The sequence below is a fragment of the Piliocolobus tephrosceles genome, chromosome 1, assembly GCF_002776525.5.
Source record: "Piliocolobus tephrosceles isolate RC106 chromosome 1, ASM277652v3, whole genome shotgun sequence".
NCBI classification, from domain to species: Eukaryota; Metazoa; Chordata; class Mammalia; order Primates; family Cercopithecidae; genus Piliocolobus; species Piliocolobus tephrosceles.
This window is the reverse complement of record NC_045434.1, coordinates 86,155,545-86,176,019: the sequence shown is the minus strand read 5'-3', so window position 1 is coordinate 86,176,019 and position 20,475 is coordinate 86,155,545. Positions and strand designations below refer to the sequence as shown.

The 20,475-nt window shown below is 39.1% G+C and overlaps 1 pseudogene; it reads right to left on the bottom strand.

The window, feature by feature from the left end:
* Positions 1 to 5,896: 5,896 nt before the first annotated feature.
* On the bottom strand, positions 5,897 to 18,838 carry LOC111527224 (annotated as a pseudogene).
* Between the last annotated feature and the right edge of the window lie 1,637 nt (positions 18,839 to 20,475).

Below are 20,475 nucleotides of genomic sequence, written 5' to 3'. Positions count from 1 at the left end.
TCCATTGCTGATACTCTTTCTTCCAGTTGATCGAGTCGGTTACTGAAGCTTGTGCATTTGTCACGTATTTCTCGTGTCATGGTTTTCATCTCTGTCATTTCGTTTATGACCTTCTCTGCATTAATTAGTCTAGCTGTCAATTCTTCCACTCTTTTTTCAGGATTTTTAGTTTCTTTGCACTGGGTACGTAATTCCTCCTTTAGCTCTGAGAGGTTTGATGGACTGAAGCCTTCTTCTCTCATCTCGTCAAAATCATTCTCTGACCAGCTTTGATCCGTTGCTGGCGATGGGCTGTGCTCCTTTGCAGGAGGAGATGCGCTCTTATTTTTTGAATTTCCAGCTTTTCTGCCCTGCTTTTTCCCCATCTTTGTGGTTTTATCTGTCTCTGGTCTTTGATGATGGTGACGTACTGATGGGGTTTTGGTATAGGTGTCCTTCCTGTTTGATAGTTTTCCTTCTGACAGTCAGGACCCTCAGCTATAGGTCTGTTGGAGATTGCTTGAGGTCCACTCCAGACCCTGTTTGCCTGGGTGTCAGCAGCAGAGGTTGCAGAAGATAGAATATTGCTGATCAGCGAGTGCACCTGTCTGATTCTTGCTTTGGAAGCTTCCTCTCAGGGGTGTACTCCACCCTGTGAGGTGTGGGGTGTCAGACTGCCCCTAGTGGGGGATGTCTCCCAGTTAGGCTACTCAGGGATCAGTGACCCACTTGAGCAGGCAGACTGCCCCTTCTCAGATCTCAACCTCCGTGTTGGGAGATCCACTGCTCTCTTCAAAGCTGTCAGACAGAGTCGTTTGCGTCTGGACAGGCCTCTGCTGCTTTAGCTGAGCCCTGTCCCCAGAGGCGGAGTCTACAGAGACAGGCAGGTTTCCTTGAGCTGCTGTGAGCTCCACCCAGTTCGAGCTTCCCAGCGGCTTTATTTACCTACTTAAGCCTCAGCGATGGCGGGCGCCCCTCCCCCAGCCTCGCTGCTGCCTTGCGATTAGATTGCCGCAGACTGCTGTGTTAGCAAGGAGGGAGGCTCCCTGGGCGTGGGACCCTCCCGGCCAGGTGTGGGATATAATCTCCGGTGTGCTGGTGTTACAGCGCAGTATTGGGGTGGGAGTTACCCGATTTTCCAGGTGTTGTGTGTCTCAGTTCCCCTGGCTAGGAAAAGGGACTCCCTTCCCCCTCGCGCTTCCCAGGTGAGGCGATGCCTCACCCTGCTTCAGCTCTCGCTGGTCGGACTGCAGCAGCTGACCAGCACCGATTGTCCGGCACTCCCGAGTGAGATGACCCCAGTACCTCAGTTGAAAATGCAGAAATCACCGGTCTTCTGTGTCGCTCGCGCTGGGAGATGGAGACTGAAGCTGTTCCTATTCGGCCATCTTGCTCCGCCCCTATTATTATACTTTTAAGTTCTAGGGTACATGTGCACAACGTGCAGGTTTGTCACATATGTATACATGCGCCATGTTGGTGTGCTGCACCCATTAACTTGTCATTTACATTAGGTATATCTCCTAATGCTATCCCTCCTTCCTCCCGCCACCCCACGACAGGCCCTGGTGTGTGGTGTTCCCCACCCTGTGTCCAAGTGTTCTCATTGTTCAATTCCCACCTATGAGTGAGAACATGCAGTGTTTGGTTTTCTGTCCTTGGGATAGTTTGCTGAGAATGATGGTTTCCAGCTTCATCCATGTCCCTACAAAGGACATGAACTCATCCTTTTTTGTGGCTGCATAGTATTCCATGGTGTATATGTACCACATTTTCTTAATCCAGTCTATCATTGGTGGACATTTGGGTTGGTTCCAAGCCTTTGCTATTGTGAATAGTGCCACAATAAACATACATGTGCATGTGTCTTTATAGCAGCATGATTTATAATCCTTTGGGTATATACCCAGTAATGGGATGACTGAGTCAAATGATATTTCTAGTTCTAGATCCTTGAGAATCACCACACTGTCTTTCACAATTGTTGAACTAGTTTACAGTCCCATCAACAGTGTAAAAGTGTTCCATTTCTCCACAACCTCTCCAGTACCTGTTGTTTCCTGACTTTTTAATGATTGCCATTCTAACTGGTGTGAGATAGTATCTCATTGTGGTTTTGATTTGCATTTCTCTGATGAGCAGTGATGATGAGCATTTTTTCATGTGTCTGTAGGCTGCATAAATCTCTTCTTTTGAGAATTGTCTGTTCATATCTTTTGCCCACTTTTTGATGGAGGGGTTTGATTTTTTTTCTTGTAAATTTGTTTGAGTTCTTTATAGATTCTGGATATTAGCCCTTTGTCAGATGGGTCAATGGCAAAAATTTTCTCCCATTCTGTAGGTTGCCTGTTCACTCTGATGGTGGGGAAACTGATGCTTCAAGTTACCTGGCTACTATATTAGTGGGTGAGATTTAACCCATGCCCATCTGACTCTGAAGGCTATACTCTTTCAAATTCCCTTTTCTGCATTCCATAATTTCATAAAATAAAGAGAGAGAGAAAGGACCAAATAAGAAAAATACCTACCTCTTTTCAGTCTCCTGAGAATCAGTTCAATCAGTAGCAACAACGAAACAAAACAAGTCAAAACAAAAGTTAATGCTAACACTGATTAAATTAATTTCTTGGAATTAAAAAAGGATGAAATTATTGACTTATTTTTCCACCAATTATATTTACCATATCAGCCTCATGATGAGACTATATAGGATTTATTGGGCACATATTTCTCAACATCTGTCTCTGCCTGAAACATGACATAAATTTGCATTTCTTAACCTGTGTTAACTTTGACAAGAGGGTAACTCTATAGAGGTCTCACAGAAAACTGCACTCCTCCCAAGCCTATGCCAGAGGTAGCATAGAGCCACTGGCAAATTATGAGCCCCCCTCATGAACATGTATGTCAGAGTGGAGAAGGACTGGCCTGCAATGTCCTGCCTATGAGAAGGTGTCTTAGGTCCTTGACCCTGGCATCACAGAGTCTGATACTCCCAGTGGCATCCAAGCTAAACAGGGACCCAAAGCTTGGGTCTCAAAGACTGTTCACGAACAACTCAGGTGAAAGTCAGGGGAACAGGAAAGATATAAAATCCAGCACTTTAGTCAGACCTACAGAGAAAGGTTAAGAAGGGACATCTCAGCTGACCACTGGAGGACATTTCTGTTCAATGGTTCTGGTACAAACATCTTAGAGACCCGAGGAAAAGAACGCTTGTTGGGGCATAAATGTGGCACCATGGCCCTGTAAGAGCAATGGTTCCAATGGAGACCATGTGGCATGTTCTGTTCAGTTCCCAGCCAGAGAGCAGCAACTCTGCTTCTTTCTCTCCCAGTCATCTCTAAGGCAAATGATTGGGGATGAAATGATTTACAAATAGCTTTAAATATTTATTTCTAATAAAAAGAATCATAGGTAAAGTAGATCATTCACAAGCTTTAATTAAGCCTTTATTATAGTCAATAAATTGCTTGCAACACACCTCTCCCAAACATCAATGTGTTGCCACATAAAGATGAGAACCCCTGGTTAGCGAATAAATGTTTCCAAATACATGTTTTGTATGAATTTAATCAAATTTCTTTAAACAATTATTTTGTCTGCACCTATTGTTGCACTGTAATGTGTAATAGTGGAAATATATCCCTGTGCTTTCTCCTGAAAAATTATTCCTTTCTGTCCTGCTTGTCAAAAATAGGATACTAATACTTTGCATTTTGTATTATGCCATGAAAATTTTTTCACTTATATTATCTCACTTAAATAACTCAGACATTCCTTAGGTTCTGGAGTAGATAATTTCTAAAGTAAGTTCTACTCTAATTCTATAAATTGTACTGTCGAAATTTATACACACAGAAAAGATGTTAATATATGTCATTACATAAATGTTACCAAAATGGTAATAAAAATATGCACAATATACAGTATGTTACTAAGGGGTAGGTATATCCTGACACTGGTCAGTTTTTCTTAATTGTGATGATAAATAAATAAATTACGTACCACTGAGTCTCACTGAAAGGCTTTGATTTCTGGCTTTGGGGGTGGGGCTTGTGCTCCCCACACTACTATGGAAAGAATACTCTTCGATACAGCTGGCTGTTGAACTCCATGCATCATGAAGGGACCTGCCATTCCAGGAGCTGCCAACGGCATAGTCATTGCCTAACACAGGAACCAAAAATCCTCTTTGATCACTCTATGATTCATTCTTCTAGGATGGCCATGTATAAACGCCTGTGGACTGTCCTTTGAGGAGTATCCATCTAATCTCTCTCTAAGCAGATGTTCTCGGACTCCTCCAAGTACAAACATAACTCAAGGGCAACAGCTTGATTAGAAAGTGTAGAAATGAAGAGCAATTAGTTCTCTCTTGGATTCATTAAGGTTGTGGCTATCATCTTTTTCCAGCACGCAATGAAGAGATCAGCTTTCTAGCTCTTTGGAGACATTGTGAATGGAGTTTGGTACTGGATTTGTTGTCAGGAGTTGTAGTGGCTAAAGCCTGAAAGACAGCCTTGTCCTCCTCCTAGTTAGTGAGTGAAGGCATATGCATGGATGTGGGCTTATTTGATTGGGTTTTACAGTACATGAGGGAGTGTTTTCTGTTTGTTCTGGTGGCCATGGCCATGGGCTTTGCTTGGACCTAGCCTCTTCGTTCCACATGCCCCACCGGAGGGACGTGTATCTGGAGCCACAGTACTGCAACATGTCTGCTGTCTCAGCTTCAAGCGGCTCCTAGTTATGGCTCCCCCCTGCATGCAGTGCTTCCCTTTTTTCCTGCCGGCACCACTTAGACCTTTGTGGCCCCTGATTTCTGGTCCTACCATTGCTCATAACTTGGTGATGGCATTGCTTGTTGTGGAGTTCTGAAGGGGAAAATGGCAGAGCCATCAAATAGTTCTGTAGGGCCCACATGTGGAGAAGGTATAAGTCTGAAAATCTTACAGTATTTTCCTGCACTGAATTAAGATAAAAACATTAGACAGTGTTAAGAGTTAAGTCACTAAAGCTCAAAAATCCCCTAGCAACGGGTTTTTCCATGTGCGAAGAAGTAGCACAGAAATGGAGATTATGAAAACCCTTAGGGTCATTAGCCTTCAGGGAAATGTAAATCAAAATCGCATTTGACATAGGGCTTCATATATACCAGGATGCTTATAATAAAAGGCAGACATAACAATAAGTGTTGGTGAGGATGTAGAGAAATTAGAAACCCCATTCACTGTTCTTAGTAATGTAAAACGGTGCCACTGCTTTGAAAACAGTCTGGAAGTTCTTTAAAAAGTTAAACATAGATTTACCATATGATCCAACACTTCCTTTCCTAGCTGTACACCCAGGATATATAAAAATATTTGTCTACCAAAAATTTGTACATAAATTTTCATAGGAGCATTATTCATAAAAAGTTAAAATAACCAAAATGTCTATCCAGGGATAAATGGGTTAATAAAATGTGGTGTATCTATATGATGGAAATTATTTAGCAATAGGAAGGACTGAAGTACTGATACATGCTGTCATATTGATGAGACTTGAAAACATTATCTCAAGTGAGAGACGCTAGACATACCAGGCACATAGTATATGATTTCCTTTATATGAAACATCCAGAATAGCAATATCCAAAACCACAGAAACAGGTTAGTGGTTGTTTAGAGCTACAAACTTGGGGGCAAATAGGGAGTGACTACGATTTTTTGGGAGTGCATGATTAAGATGTTCCAAAATATCAGTGGATTAGAGAACAGAAAGCATGCAATATCACAGTGTGTTAAGTGCTCAACACAGGTATAGCTGTTTGTCCTGGTGGGATGGGCATCAGAGTTGTCAAAAGATGCTATGTGGAGTGAGCACAATTATAATTGAAACTAGAATGTTCATGTTTTTCTCTAATCCAGAATGGGATCTAGTTGCTGACCTCCCTAAAGAATCTGTGTTTTCCTGTCAACCTCCTCACTGCACTCTTGACCTCCTTGTTTCTTAGGCTGTAGGCGCTGGAGTTCAACGCTGGGGTCACAACACAGAAAAGCACAGAGACCAGGATGTCTATGTCCAGGGAGCACCCTTCTCTGGGCCTGTCATAGTTGAAGTGGTGTGTTGCAAAGAAGACCACCACCATGGTGAGGTGGGAGGCACAGGTAGAGCAGGCCTTGCTCCTGCCCTGAGCAGAGGGAATCCTAATGATGGTAGAGATGATGAATATGTAGGACATTGCTGTAAACAGGCAGGGGCTCTGGCCAGTGGTGGCCCTTACCACATGGAGCACAGACTCATTGACACAGGTGTCTGAGCAGGAGAGCTCCAGGAGCAATGGGATGACACACAGAAAGTGGCTGATTGGGTTGGGTTTACACAGAATGAATGTGGCTGTCAGTGCTGTGTGTGTTCCAGAACTGACCAGCCCACACATCCAAAACCCAGTTACCAAACAAACAGACCTTTCCACTCATTAGGAGCTTATATTGAAGAGGATGACAAATGTCCACACCGTGGTCATAAGCCGTGGCAGCCAGCAAGACACCCTCAGTGCTGGCTCATGACGCAAGGAAGACGATCTGGGAAAGGCAGCCCTTGTAGGAGTTGATCTTATTCTCCTGGAAGAAGTTCACCAGCATGACCGGGATGGTGGTAGACATGTAGCAGATATCCAGGAAACTCAGGTTGCTGAGGAGATGATACAGTGGAGTGTGGAGGGTTAACTCTGGTGGCCACCACTATGGGCATGTTCTCCTGCAGAGTGTCAGGTAAATGACCAGAAGGACCAGGAAGAACAAGCCTTGTAGGTTGGAGAGGTTGGAAAATACCCAAAAGATGAATTTGGTGACATATGTTTGATTGCTCGTTTCAACTGCTGTCACAGCTACAAAACAAAGAAAAAAGAAACCATAGTGAGAATATACTGAGAACAACCTCAAATGGGTTTGTAAATGTGCATGGCCATGTCAAATAATGTTGGACATAGACCAGCCTGGGTAGGGATGACATGTAGGGTTGTCCTCAGGGAACTAACAGTTCTCACCCTATATGACTACACACGTCAGCTCATTTTTTCTTTTTATTATTTTTAATGTTTATGGTTTTGGGGGTACAGGTGGTTTTGGTTACATAGATGAGTTCTTTAGCAGTGAATTCTGAGATTTTAGAGCACCCATCACCTGAGCAGTGTACACTGTACCCAGTGTGTAGTCCTTCATCCCTTACCCACTTCCCAACCTCCCCACTGAGTCCCCAGTGTCCACTATATTACTCTGTATGTTTTTGCATCCTCATGGCTTAGCTCACGCTTATAAATGAAAACATACAGTATTTGGTTTTCCATTCTCAAGTTACTTCACTTAGAATAATAGCCTGCGCTCCATCCAAGTTGCTTCAAAAGACGTTAATTTATTCCTTTTTATGGCTGAGTAGTATTTCATGCTGTATGTATACCACAATTTCTTTATCCACTCGTTGGTTGCCCATCGGCACTTAGGTTGGTTCCATATCTTTGCAGTTGTGAATTATGCTGCTATAAACATGCATGTTCATGTGTCTTTTTCATATAATGACTTCTTTTTCTTTGATAAATACCCATAGTGGGATTGCTGGATCAAATGGTAGATCTGCTTTTAGTACTTTAAGGAATCTCCATCTGTTTTCCATAGTGGTTGTGGTAATTTACATTCCCATCAGCAGTGTAAGTATTCGCTTTTCACCACATCCACTCCAACAGCTATTGTTTTTCGACTTCTTCATTATGGTCATTCTTGCAGGGGTAAAGTGGTATCTCATTGTGGTTTTAATTTGCATTTCCCTGATGATTAGTGATGTTGTCAGCTAATTTTTTTTTTTTTCGGAGTCTTGCTCTGTCTCCAGGCTGGAGTGCAGTGGCGCAATCTCGGCTCTCTGCAACCTGCGCCTCCCGGGTTCAAGCGATTCCTGCGTCAGCCTCTCGAGTAGCTGGGACTACAGGCTCGTGCCACCATGCCTGACTAATTTGTGTATTTTTAGTAGAGATAAGGCTTCACCATGTTGGCCAGGATGGTCTTGATCTCCTGACCCTGTGATCCGCCCGCCTCGGCCTCCCAAAGTGCTGGGATTACAGGCATGAGCCACCGTGCCTGGCAAGTAATAAAACAAATTTCATTACAAAAATTTAAGAACATGCAGAAAGCTATAAATAATTCAATCATCTGCAGAATCAGTCAGTACTACCTTTCAGTGTATTTCATTGTAGTTTTTTTCATTTTACATACATCTTGATTTCTATAACTTTAAAATATTAACAATTTTTCCAAATTGGAAAAGAAGAACTGAAATTACCTCTCTACAAGTATGGCATGATCATATATAGAGAAAATACCAAATAATCTTCTGGAAAACTACTAGCACTAATAAGCAAATTCAGCAAAGTTGCTCACACCACAATCAGTTGCGTGTTTGTATACTAGCAATGGCAATTCAAAAAGGAAATTAAGAAGTTAATTCTACTTACAGTATATCTAAAAGAATTAGGTAGTTAGAATAAATCTTACTAAGGAGATAAAGAACTTGTACACTGAAAACTACAAAACATTGCTGAAATAAAGAAAATCCTAAATGAAATATATCTTACGTTCATTGATAGAAAGACTTAACATTGTTAAGATATCAATACTATCCAAAGTGATCTACAGATTCAGTGAAATCCATATCATATTCCAGCAGCCATTTTCACAGAAATGTAAAAGCCCATCCTCAAATTTTATGGAATTGCAAGGGACCCTGGATAGCCAAAATAACCTTGAAAAGGAAGAATAAAGTTGGAGGATTCATACTTCCTGGCTTTGAAACTTACTGTAATGATACACTAAACTGAAACAGTATGGTATTGTAATAAGAACAGTCATAGACTGATGGGATAGACCAGAGAGCTCAGAAATCAACCTCCACATATATGGTTAATTGATTTTCAGACTTGCATGTCAAGTCTATTCAGTGGGGGAAAGAACAGTTTTTCCAGAAAATGATCCTGAGAAAACTATATATCCACATGCAGAAGAATGAAGTGGGGCCCTTAACTTACACTGTAAACAAAATTAACTCAAAATTGATCAAAGACCTAAACATAAGAGCTAAAACTACAAAAGTCTCAGAAAAAAATTGAGGACAATCTTCATGTCATTGGATTTGGATTTGGATTATTATTTCATAGAAATAACACCGAAAGTACAGACAACAAAAGAAAAAGTAGGTAACATTTACTTCGTTGAAATTAAGAAAGTGTCATCCAAAGGATGCCATCAATAAAGTAAAAAGGCAATCTGTAGAATGGAAGAAAATATCTGCAAATCAGAAATCTAGCAATGCATTAATATTCATAATATAAAGAACTCCTACAACTCAACAACAATTATAAAAAACGAACCAATTCAAACGTGGACACAGGACTTGAATAGGCATTTCTCCAAAGTAGATACACAAATAAGGGCATGAAAAGATGCTCAGCACCATTAGTCATTAGGAAAATGCAAATCAACACTACAATGAGATACCAGTTTTTACTTATTGAAATGGCTGTAATAAAGAAAATGGAAAATAACAAATGTTGGCGACAACATGGAGAAATTTTAACCCTCATGAATTGCTGGTGTTAATATAAGATGGTGCAGCTGCTTTAGAAAACATTTTGACAGTTCCTCAAAAAGTTAAACATAGAACTACCATATGATCCAGCAATTCTGCTCCTAGGAATATGTCTGAAAGAATTGAAAGCAGGTACTCAAACAGGTATTTTTACATCCAAGTTCATAGCATCCTTGTTCGCAATTGCCAGAAACAACCCGTGTCCATCAGCAGATACAAAATGTGGTATACATACAACAAATGGTTATTTAGCCATAAAAAGGAATGAAATTTTGATGTATACTACAGCATGGATAGACCTGGAAGACATTATGCTAAGTAAAATAAGCCAGATGTGGAAAGATAAATATTGTATTGATACTCCACTTATATGAAATACCTAGATCACGCAAGTTAATGGAGACAGAAAATAGAATAGAGGTTACCAGGGGCTTCAAGGTGAGTTGAAATGGGGAGTTGCCATTTAATAGGTACAGAGTTTGTGTTGAGGATGATGAAAGAGTTTTGGTTATAGATAACAGTGATGGTTATACAATATTGTGAATGTATTTCATGCCATAAAATTGTATACTTATAAATGGTCAACTAATAAATATATATATTTTACCACAATTAAAAATAAATGACAAAAAATTATGAGCTTCATTTCTTAGGGATGCATTGTGTTTCATCATATGAAATAAATTGCATCTCCTTTTTGATAAAACATTCAGATTGTCTCCATTCCCTATGAATGCTGTAATTTCACACATAAATGTGACCATCTCTGATTATCTCTTCAGAATAAAATTTTAAGTCTCTGTTTTGAAATATACTAATTTTTAAAAATCACTTGGGTCATTTATCTTTTCAGAGATTAAAAGGTATAAAAATTTTAAATTAAACATGTACCTGGATATGTTACCTTATTAAATTATATTAATCCAAGATTTATCCTCAGCCCAACATTACATATTTCTTGAAAAAAGTTGATAGAATTACCCACTTTCTATTAAGCTATCATAGGCTCACAATCATTTTTATGAACTGTAATTTTCTCATCTTTTTCAATCTTAGAGAGGAGGTGATATGTTGGAAAAAGTGGGCTCTTGAATCAGATAGATGTGGATTTTAAAATACTACTTCTACTGGTTACTATTTCTACCATCTACTAGGTGTAGATGGTGGATGAGTTAGCTGACTTCTTGGTTCCTCAGTTTGCTCGTTATATTCTGATCTTATTCATGCCTATATCGGAGTTGCTGGAAGAAGTAATATGGGATAAAATAATGTGCCTTGTACTTAAGAGGTAATCAACTGAAGCTGTCAATGCTATTATTTTGTAGTCCATGTAAAATATTTCAGGATAAAATATTTTCTTCGACTCTGCCTTCCAAATTTTACAAATACTGTCATTTCTCACCACCATCACTAGTGATACCCCAGTCCAAGTCACCATTTTGTCTTGCCCAGACTCCTGCAACAGACACGAGCAAGCAGTTTACAAAATAATATATTTAAATGCCAATAACTTAGGAAAAGATGCATCAACATCAGGTAAATGCAAATACAAACAATGTGAAATAGGAGCAGTTAGGATATCCTTACCTCATTCCTGATCTTAGGGGGAAAGCATTCAGTATTTTACCATTTTACTAGCTGTAGAGTTTTGTTTAGATGTTCTTTATTTTATTTTTTAAGTTTAACTTTTATTTTATTTTATTTTATTTATTTATTTTGAGATGGAGTTGCGCTCTGTCACCCAGACTGGAGTACAGTGGCGTGATCTTGGCTCACTGCAACCTCTGCCTTCTGGATTCAAGCGATTCTCCTGCCTCAGCCTCCTGAGTAGCTGGGATTATAGGCACACACCACTGTGCCCAGCTAATTTTTTGTATACTTAGTAGAGACGAGGTTTAACCATGTTGGTCAGGCTGGTTCAAACTCCTGACATTAGGTAATCCGCCTGCCTTGGCTTCCTAAAGGGCTGGGATTACAGGCACGAGCCACCTGCCGGTAAACTTACACATAGGTAAACTTGTGTCATGGGGGCTTGTTGTAGAGATTATTTGTCACCCAGGTATTAAGCTTAGTATCCTTTAGTACGGATCCTCCTTTTTCCTGATCTTCTTTATCTTCCCACCCTCCACTCTCCAGTAGGCCCCAGTGTCTGTTGTTCCCCTCTATGTGTCCATGTGTTCTCATCATTTGACTCCCACTTAGAAGTGAAAACATGTCGTATTTGATTTTCTGTTCTCGTGTTAGTTTGCTAAGGATAATGGCCTCCAGCTCCATCCACGTTCCTGCAAAGAACATGATCTCATTCTTTTTATGGTTGCATAGTATTCCATGGTGAATATGGACCACATTTTCTTTATGCGGTCTGTTATTGATGGGCATGTAGGTTGATTTTATGTCTTTGCTATTGTGAATAGTGCTGCAATGAACATATGCATGCGTGTGTCTTTATAATAGAATGATTTATATTCCTTTGGGTATATACCCAGTAATGGGATTGCTGGGTTAAATGGTATTTCTGTTTTATATGTGGCCAACAATCATGAAAAAAAGGCTCAACATCACTAATCATTAGAGAAATGCAAACCAAAACCACAATGAGATACCATCTCACACTAGTCAGAATGGCTATTATTAAAAAGTCAAAAAATAACAGATGCTCTTGAGGTTGTAGAGAAAAACAAACACTATTGGTGAGAGTGTAAATTAATTCAACCATTGTGGAAGACAGTGTGGCGATTCCTCAACGATCTAGATGTTCCTTAAAAATTAAAAGAAGTTACTGTCTATCTCTTCTTTACTAAGAGTTTTTATCATGAATAGGTGTTAAATTTTGTTAAGTGATTTTTCTGGATCTTTTGAGATGTATTTTCTTATAATCCTTCTGGGACTCAACTTGTGTATATGTTAGATATTGTACAATAGTTGTCTGATGCTCTGGGATTTTCTTTTTGTTTTTTTACTATTATTTTTCTTTGTGCTTGGGTCTGATGATTTCTTTAACATATTTTCAAGTTCACTGATTCTTTTTTCGGCTGATGAACCCATAAAAGGTGTTCATCTTCATTCCTTTTTATTTTAGCATTTTCATTTGATTTTTCTCATTGTTTCCATCTCTCTGCTGAAATTATCTGTCTGATCTTGCATGTTGCCTACATTTTCCTCCAAATTCCTGAACCTGTTAATCATAGTAATTTAAAATTCCCTGTCTGATAGTTTTCATATCTCTTTAATATCTTAGTCTGGTCTGATGTTTGCTTTGTCTCTTCAGACTGTTATTTTCTTACCTTTTTGTATGCTTCATAACTTTTTGCTGAAATTAGAAATGTAATATAGGACAGTAGAGAATGAGGTAAAAACACTTTTTTGGCTTGGACATGAGTATGTCTCTTCTTCTGCTAGACCTCTAGACCTCTAATGTTGGAGCATGTGCTAATCTAGTCAGGGGTTGGGCTGAATTTGGAGTTTGTGTTGAGGTGTTTATCCTCAGTGCGCTATAGGCTTCAAATTTCTCCAGTGGTATCTTGTGCTTAGGCCATAGGAAAGTTTGCCAAAGGTTTTTGTTTGTTTGTTTGTTTTAGTTTCTACTCCCTGCTTGTCTTTGGGTCTTCCCTTTACATGACTAACCCCAGAAATAACCCTTTTCCTAAATATTTTGAGATGTATTCCACTATTAATTTTACTCATTGCTTGTTAGCCTGGCTACCAGGGAGAAGGGGGAAGGTGTTCTGTCATGTTCTGGGTTAAGCTTCAGTCTTAGGTACTGTGACCCAGCCTTGCGGCATGAGTTTCACAGTGATCCTGCCCTTCGTCCAGCTATAATGCTGGGCCTAACACACGTTTCTGCCCCTCCCTGATGGGTCAGACTTTTCGGTCCCTGTCCCTTTCCCAGCTACAGTGAGTTTCCACAGTGCCCTGAGGTGACACCTTTCTAGTTTTGCTTTGCAGATTGTGGCTTTTGTTCTGTAGGAAAAATATGGGAAATGGGTCATGGAGAAGTTTTGGCACTGACTGCTCCTCCCCTACCCTCCCCACACTGCAACATTAGGGAAGCTTTCTCAGAATACTTCTTGGTCTTCACTGTGAGCATCTGGTGGAATTCATGGTGGAAAAGCAAAAAGGTGCAAACCTTATGTCTATGGCCCCCAGGGACATTGCTTACTCCTTAGCAATTAATTAAATTCACAAAAAAGCTGTGAGTCTTCTTACCAGTTTTATGGCATCTGATGGCTACTGCCTCAGGTGAAAAAATGTTTAGGTCCTGTTTCTCCCTACATGCTTCTAATCTCCCTAGTTTTCTATTTAGTCATTTGCCTTGCAATCTCACTTCCCTGATGGGTTCAAGAAAAGTCATGAATTCACATTATGTCCAGCTTTGTTGTTATAATGCTGGGAGCAACATTCTTCCAGCTGTCTAAACCTACAAGTCAAAACTGGAAATCAGTTCAGCCTCTCTTGAAAATTATTTGGCAGTTTCTAACAGTCAAACATAGTTACTTTATGATTCAGAAATTCCACTTCTAGGTATACACCCAAGAAAAGTAAGCGTATGTGCATAGAAAATGACTTGTATAAAACTGTTTAAAACAAATTTCTTCATATAGCACAAATTAGAAATCAATGGTATGCTTATCAATAGGAGAATGAATACAAAAGTATGGTATATACATATGGGAATACCATATGGTAAATTAAAATATTGATACATATGAAAACATTGATAAATCTGTGATCTGAGACCCCAAAATAGATGCCCCTTTATCCATTAGGATGACCCAAGGGTTAGGAAAACAAAGTTAGTTTCCTTACTAGTCAAGCTCTGGGCCTGGCTGGCCTCACAAATTTCTAAATTTTTATGACTAAACTCTCTAACAAATCAGAGCAATTAGCTCTGATTTACAGCCCAGACCACTATAGCTCCAATTGGGCAGAAGGCTGGCCTTACAAACATTCTTCTCTGATAAGCAATTGCAGGCCCAAAGCCAGTTTCACCCAGCTTATAGAGGCTACATACCAACCACCTTCATGGCCTACAGTTTACCTTTTGATGTAGAGTCAAATTTCATCTCATTTTAATGCTAAAGCTCTGCCCCCAAAGTGAACATGGGATGTACGTTAAATGTATATTTATCCATTATGCATGCACTCAACTGTCCTCATAAATATGTATAACTTTTCTTCCAAACCTGCTGAATATCTATGATAGAGACCCTGGAAGGCATAAAACCCAACCTGTCCATACCCTCTTTGAAGAGAGAGACCTTCAGTTCATGATGGAGACTTTCTCTTCCCAGCTTGCAAACAATTATTACCAATAAAGCTCTCCTTTCTACTGTTTAGTCATCCTGGTGGTGTTTTGGATAGCAAACTTAAAATATATTCTTTTAAATGAAAGAAGTTAGACATAAAAAAAATTTGTGCTGTAGTTTCTATTTAAAAGAAGTTAAAAAATAGGCAAAACTAATCTCTGGTGATAAAGCAAGCATAGTAGTGTTAACGCGAAAACCAATCTCTGTAAAATACTTGAGGTTTATTCTGAGCCCATATGAGTGACCATGGGCCAGGGATTGTAGGTAAAATCATAAATCAATACATGAAAGGTATACTGGTTCAGCCTAAAGAGGCAGGATATCTTGAAGTTGGGGCTTATAGGTGGATTCAAAGAGTTTCTGATTGGTAATTGGTTGAAAGAGGTAAGTTTTGTCTAAAGGCTTGAAGACAGTAGAAAGAAATGCTTTAGTTAAGATAAGGGGGAGGGAGTTTGTGAAGACCAAGGTTCTTGTTATGTAGATGAAGCCTCCAGATAGCAGCATTCAGAGAGAATAGATGGCAAATGTCTTTCTTCAGACTTTAAAAGGTGTCAGACTCTTAATCAATCTTTCCTAGATCCATGAAAGACCTGGCTACAGTAATGGAGATTCTCTAAGAATGCAATTTTATTCCCCACAAAAGATGGCTTTGCAGGGTCATTTCAAAATGTTTCAAAGAAATGTCTTTTGGAACAAAATATTTTGATTTCCTTCAGGGTCTGTTATCTGTCACATGATGCTGTCCCAGAGTCAGGTTGGAGTTTGGTATCTTATTGCAATAAAGAGTCTAGTTTGTTGGTCTTGTGATCTCCATCTTAATGTTAATGCTGGTCAGTTGTGCCTAAACTCCAAAAAGGAGGGAGTATAATGAGATGTGTCCAATCCCCCATAATGCCTGAGAATTCAGTTTTTCAGGTTCTATGGGGCCCCCTTGGCCCAGAGGGTATCTGTTCAGTTGGTTGGGTACTTAGGATTTTATTTTTGGTTTATAGTAATTACCTTTCTGAATGACATTTATTGAAAAGGAGCCTGAAGAAATTTTCTGAGCTGATAGAAATGTTCTATATCTTCATTTGGGTAGTGGTTACATTGTTGCATATATAGGTAAAAATTCAACAGCTTGTACACTTAAGATTTTTGCATTTTACTGTATGTTAAGTAGAATTCACTTTTTAAAAATAAAATAAGGAGGAAGATAAAAGCAAGAGGCATTTTTCACACAATGTTTATTTTAGAATTGGTCAGACCTAAGTCCAATAAATTATAAGACCTCTTAAATATTTTTCTCTTTTTCTCATCTTTCTAATTCCTCTCTACCAGAATTATAGTTCAGTACTTTATTACCTTTTATCTGAGTTATTGCAACTGCCTTTAAATTGTTTCCCTGCCTACAGCCTTGCCCCTTCATGCATATGTAAATACAATTCATTCTCCTCATAATGATTAATTTGGGGGAGTCAGCCTGGTTGGTGGTCCTACGAACCCTGGAACACAGATGAAAAGCCGTGCTCACAATGTATGTGTGTGTGTGGGTGTGTGTTTTATTGTGGAGGTTAGCATGTGTGAAAACGCTTTGCCGTAAGCAAAAAGATAGCAGGTCAGCATCCCATGCAATATTGGTGGCAGAAATTTCAAATAAAATAGGCAGCACGAGTCTGTCCAGCCAAGAGAAAGAAAACTCAAAAGACTCATATTGTTCTCATGTTTATAGGAGAAAGCATCTAGTAGGTCTCAAGATCCTAGTGAATTTCGCTGAGAGCTGTGTTTCTATTAGAAGAAGGAAGACTGCAGAGTTCTGAGTTTCGCTGGCAACCCCGTCACCTACAGCTGTGTCCCTAGTCCCTGGAGATTTCTGCTAGTTGCAGAGAGCTGGTAGGTCAACTCTGGGTGGTTCCACCAAACTCCATGACTAATCCTAAAGAGCCCGATTATTCTCACTTCAAGCAGAAGCTCATTAGCTACCCCAGAAGAGGTAGCAGAGAATCAGCTGCCTTTGGGGAATAAGACTGAGATGTGAGGGCTATGTCAGGCTTGGCCTCTGAGCAAAGTCCTTAGAAAAAAACCAGCTGAGTAGTCCTTCAATAGGGGCTTCAGAAAATAATCCCTCCCCTCATGGGGCAGCAGGAAGCCAGGCTTTGGTGTGAGAATGGATCCGGATTACTGCAGAGTATCAACAATGGCCTGTAAACCACATTTTAGGTAAGGGCAGATTAGAAGCAGGGAGTATATGGAGGTAGATGCCTGGGTTTCAGAAAATCAGCAGCTCTGAGAAACTGATAAGAATCTACAGATCCAGGAATGCATGTGTACTCATGCATAGAATCTTCAATGTGCAGATGGTGCCTGACGTATAATGGCTTGATTTAGGATTTTTTGACTTTGTGATGGCGCAAAAGCCATATGCATTCAGTAGAAGCCATACTTTGTGTACCCATACATACAGCCATTCTATTTTTCATTTTCAGTACAGTGTTCAATAAATTACATGAGGTATTCAACAGTTTATTATAGAATAAGCTTTGTGTTAGATGATTTTACTCAACTGTAGGCTAATGTAAGTGTTCCGAGCATGTTTAAGGCAGGCTAAGCTAAGCTATGATGTTCAGTAGGTTAGGTATATTGAATGCATGTTTGACTTACCGTATTTACTACTTTTGATGGGTTTGTTCGGATGCAACCCCACTGTAAGTCAAGGAGTATCTGTGGTTTCAAAGGGGTCATATAATGGATCCTTTGTAGTCCATGTTCCTCAGGTTAAAACATCTTTGTTTAGTTCAAGAGAGTAGTTTGAGAGCTAAAACCAGATCAAGTAAAATGGTCTGTAATTGAAGATGTACAGACGTAAAGATGACTTTGGAGCTTGGAGAAAATCACTAAAGCAATAGTTTATGGAAAAGGAGCCAAGTTTGAAGCACATTCAAGTCTATGGGTGGTGAGGACACCAAATCAGTTTGGGCAGCCTGAGTGGATGGTGGGGTCATTAATTAAAACAAGAAATAAATGAGGTGCAGCAGTTTTGGGAGAGAAGATAGTGGAGATTTAAGTAATGTTGAGTGTTAGGTACCTATGGGATATCCACGTGGAGAGTCTCAACAGGCAGTCTAAAATACAGGACTTGTTCTCAGGAGACAGGATATACCTATTCTAGGTAAGATTTGAGAGTCATTGCCTTAAAGGTGTCTGTTGAAGCCATAGATGTACATGGAATCCACCAAGGAGAATGGAGTAAGAACAGAAGGCTAAAGTGGCACTTGTGATCTCTAAAGTTTATAGGAAGTATGGTGTAAGATGTATCCAAGAAGTAGGTTTACTGATACTCAGCACTTCTCTAGGTTAGCTGTAGGCATTGCTTTACAGTAAAGCAACATTCTATTTGGGCTGGGAATCTGCATGTCTTCTCAGAAAATTTGTATGTAATGTGTGTACTATTGTTTGTTTTCTCTATCAGTTACACGGTGACATGCATTTAACTCATGATATGGAAAAGGTAGACACAACAATCTCTTTTATAGGCAGATGTCTACGTTTATTCATAGAAAGAAAATTCTTAATGAAAGGTAGCCCCACAAAAAAAAAAAAAAAAAAAAAAAAAACAAGGCCTGATCTGTGTATAACCAAATTGTAAAAGTGATTTTTAAATGTTCAGGGATTTTTTAAAATAATGGTTTCTGAAGCTGCACACACTGCTTATTTTACATGTTTTCAAATATGACTTGAAGCCCATTCCTGAGAAACATACTCATAGGATATAATATATATATTATGTAGAAACAGAACTGTAATAAACTCTTTTCTTCTGATTGACTAGTCTTTTTGTGGGCCAGGAGGATGAAGTGAGGAGCAATGTCTATTTTACTTTCCATATTTTTCATGCTTATACTGTTTACATAGGACAACAATGGTGAATTATCACCATCATCATCATCATCAAAATCCATCATTAACAAGCACCACTTATACATAATAGCTTATGTGATAGTCTAGATATTCGCCTCTTGGGATTTATACATACTGTATATGAATAGGCAACCTCAATCTCAAACCCTCTGCTTTATAGTAGTGATCTTTTTTTTCCCACTGATAAGTGAGGATAGATTTCATAGAAAAAAATAGATGGAGAATAAGTTTTCTTTGGTTAATTCTATACAGAAAATTGTCTAGCTTGAAAGAAATCTTGCTGAATTTAGTTTAAAGGAAGTGTTTTTCTTTAAAGATGAAGGTAAGTTTATTATAACCCATCCAATCTAAAACAAAACAAAACTCAATGAGTTACTTTGAAAAGAAACAACATTGCTACATACCTCAATTCAATCAGGATTTTTCAAACTAAATAATAAATAGAAGTACACATTATATAATAAAAGTTAACCCTTATGGAATGTTTTGTTGACTAATTTTAGTAATTTATTCTCTTAAAGGAAACAGGATGGACATAAAATAAACCAGGGTAGTTGATGTAATTATGAAAATCCTGGGAACACATAAGAAAAACCGCATACCTATTCTTACTTGATTTCAATAATACAAAGCAATAATTAAAAATTTAAAATGTAGTTTTCATGTTGCCTAGTAAATTGCCTATATACTTAAAACATGGACACACACACAGACACACAAACACACACTCTCTCTCTCTCTTTCTCTCTTTCTCTCTCTCAACGATTAATAATAGCATTAAGGAGAATTTTTCTAATAGCAAGTCCAGAAGATTTGAGGTGTTTGTGGCAAAGTTAACTTGTGGCTATGGAATATAAGCTATTTTCACTTTGCCCCAGGTTACTATTTGTACACTTCCACATCATATGGGCATGAAGGACCACATGAAATATTCAGAGGTCGTCAAATAGATGTGTATTTCTCAAACATTGATGTGTGTGCAAATCAAGAGCATTTCCATGAGGTGAGATGGACGGAGGTCCCTTTCATCTCAAACAGTCCATAGTAATGATGTTAAGGTTTACCTTGTTCTCACCAATTCAGCTTTGGAAAACTTCCTACAAAATTTGTGATTACACAGTCAAGGCTGCCTAAAAGTAGAGCACTGTGTTCTCCTATCCACCTGCGCATGTTGCTAACACCATCACTGTGCCTCCTATTTAATACTTGTTGAAAATGATGTATGTGCCAGAAACTCTTCATGGATTGCCCCATTCATTCTCAAAGCAACTTAATAGGGTAAATACTGTTATTAGACCTCAGAAAACTGAGGCTTTGAGAGGATGCACTGATAGCCTAAATTCAGAGCCTTGATTTTACCACTGAGTAATACCACCACCTCCTTCTTGATGTATGAATATCAGGTTACCTGCTCACCACTCTACATACTTGTTTCATTCCAGGTATTTCTTGGAAATTCACTTGGCCAATTTGTCAAAAATCAACTTGAACTGAAATTTCCCTTGGGCTTAATTGGCCTGGTATCTATTCTTCCTTTGTCTTTTTTAGCCTTGAAACTTCTGGTTCACTAACTGAATGTAAGCTAGGTAAGCAAGCATTCTACAATATTGAGAGAGTAATGGGATTCCATTACTGCAGATGTTCAAATGTTAGCTAGATCACCTATAAAAAAAGACTG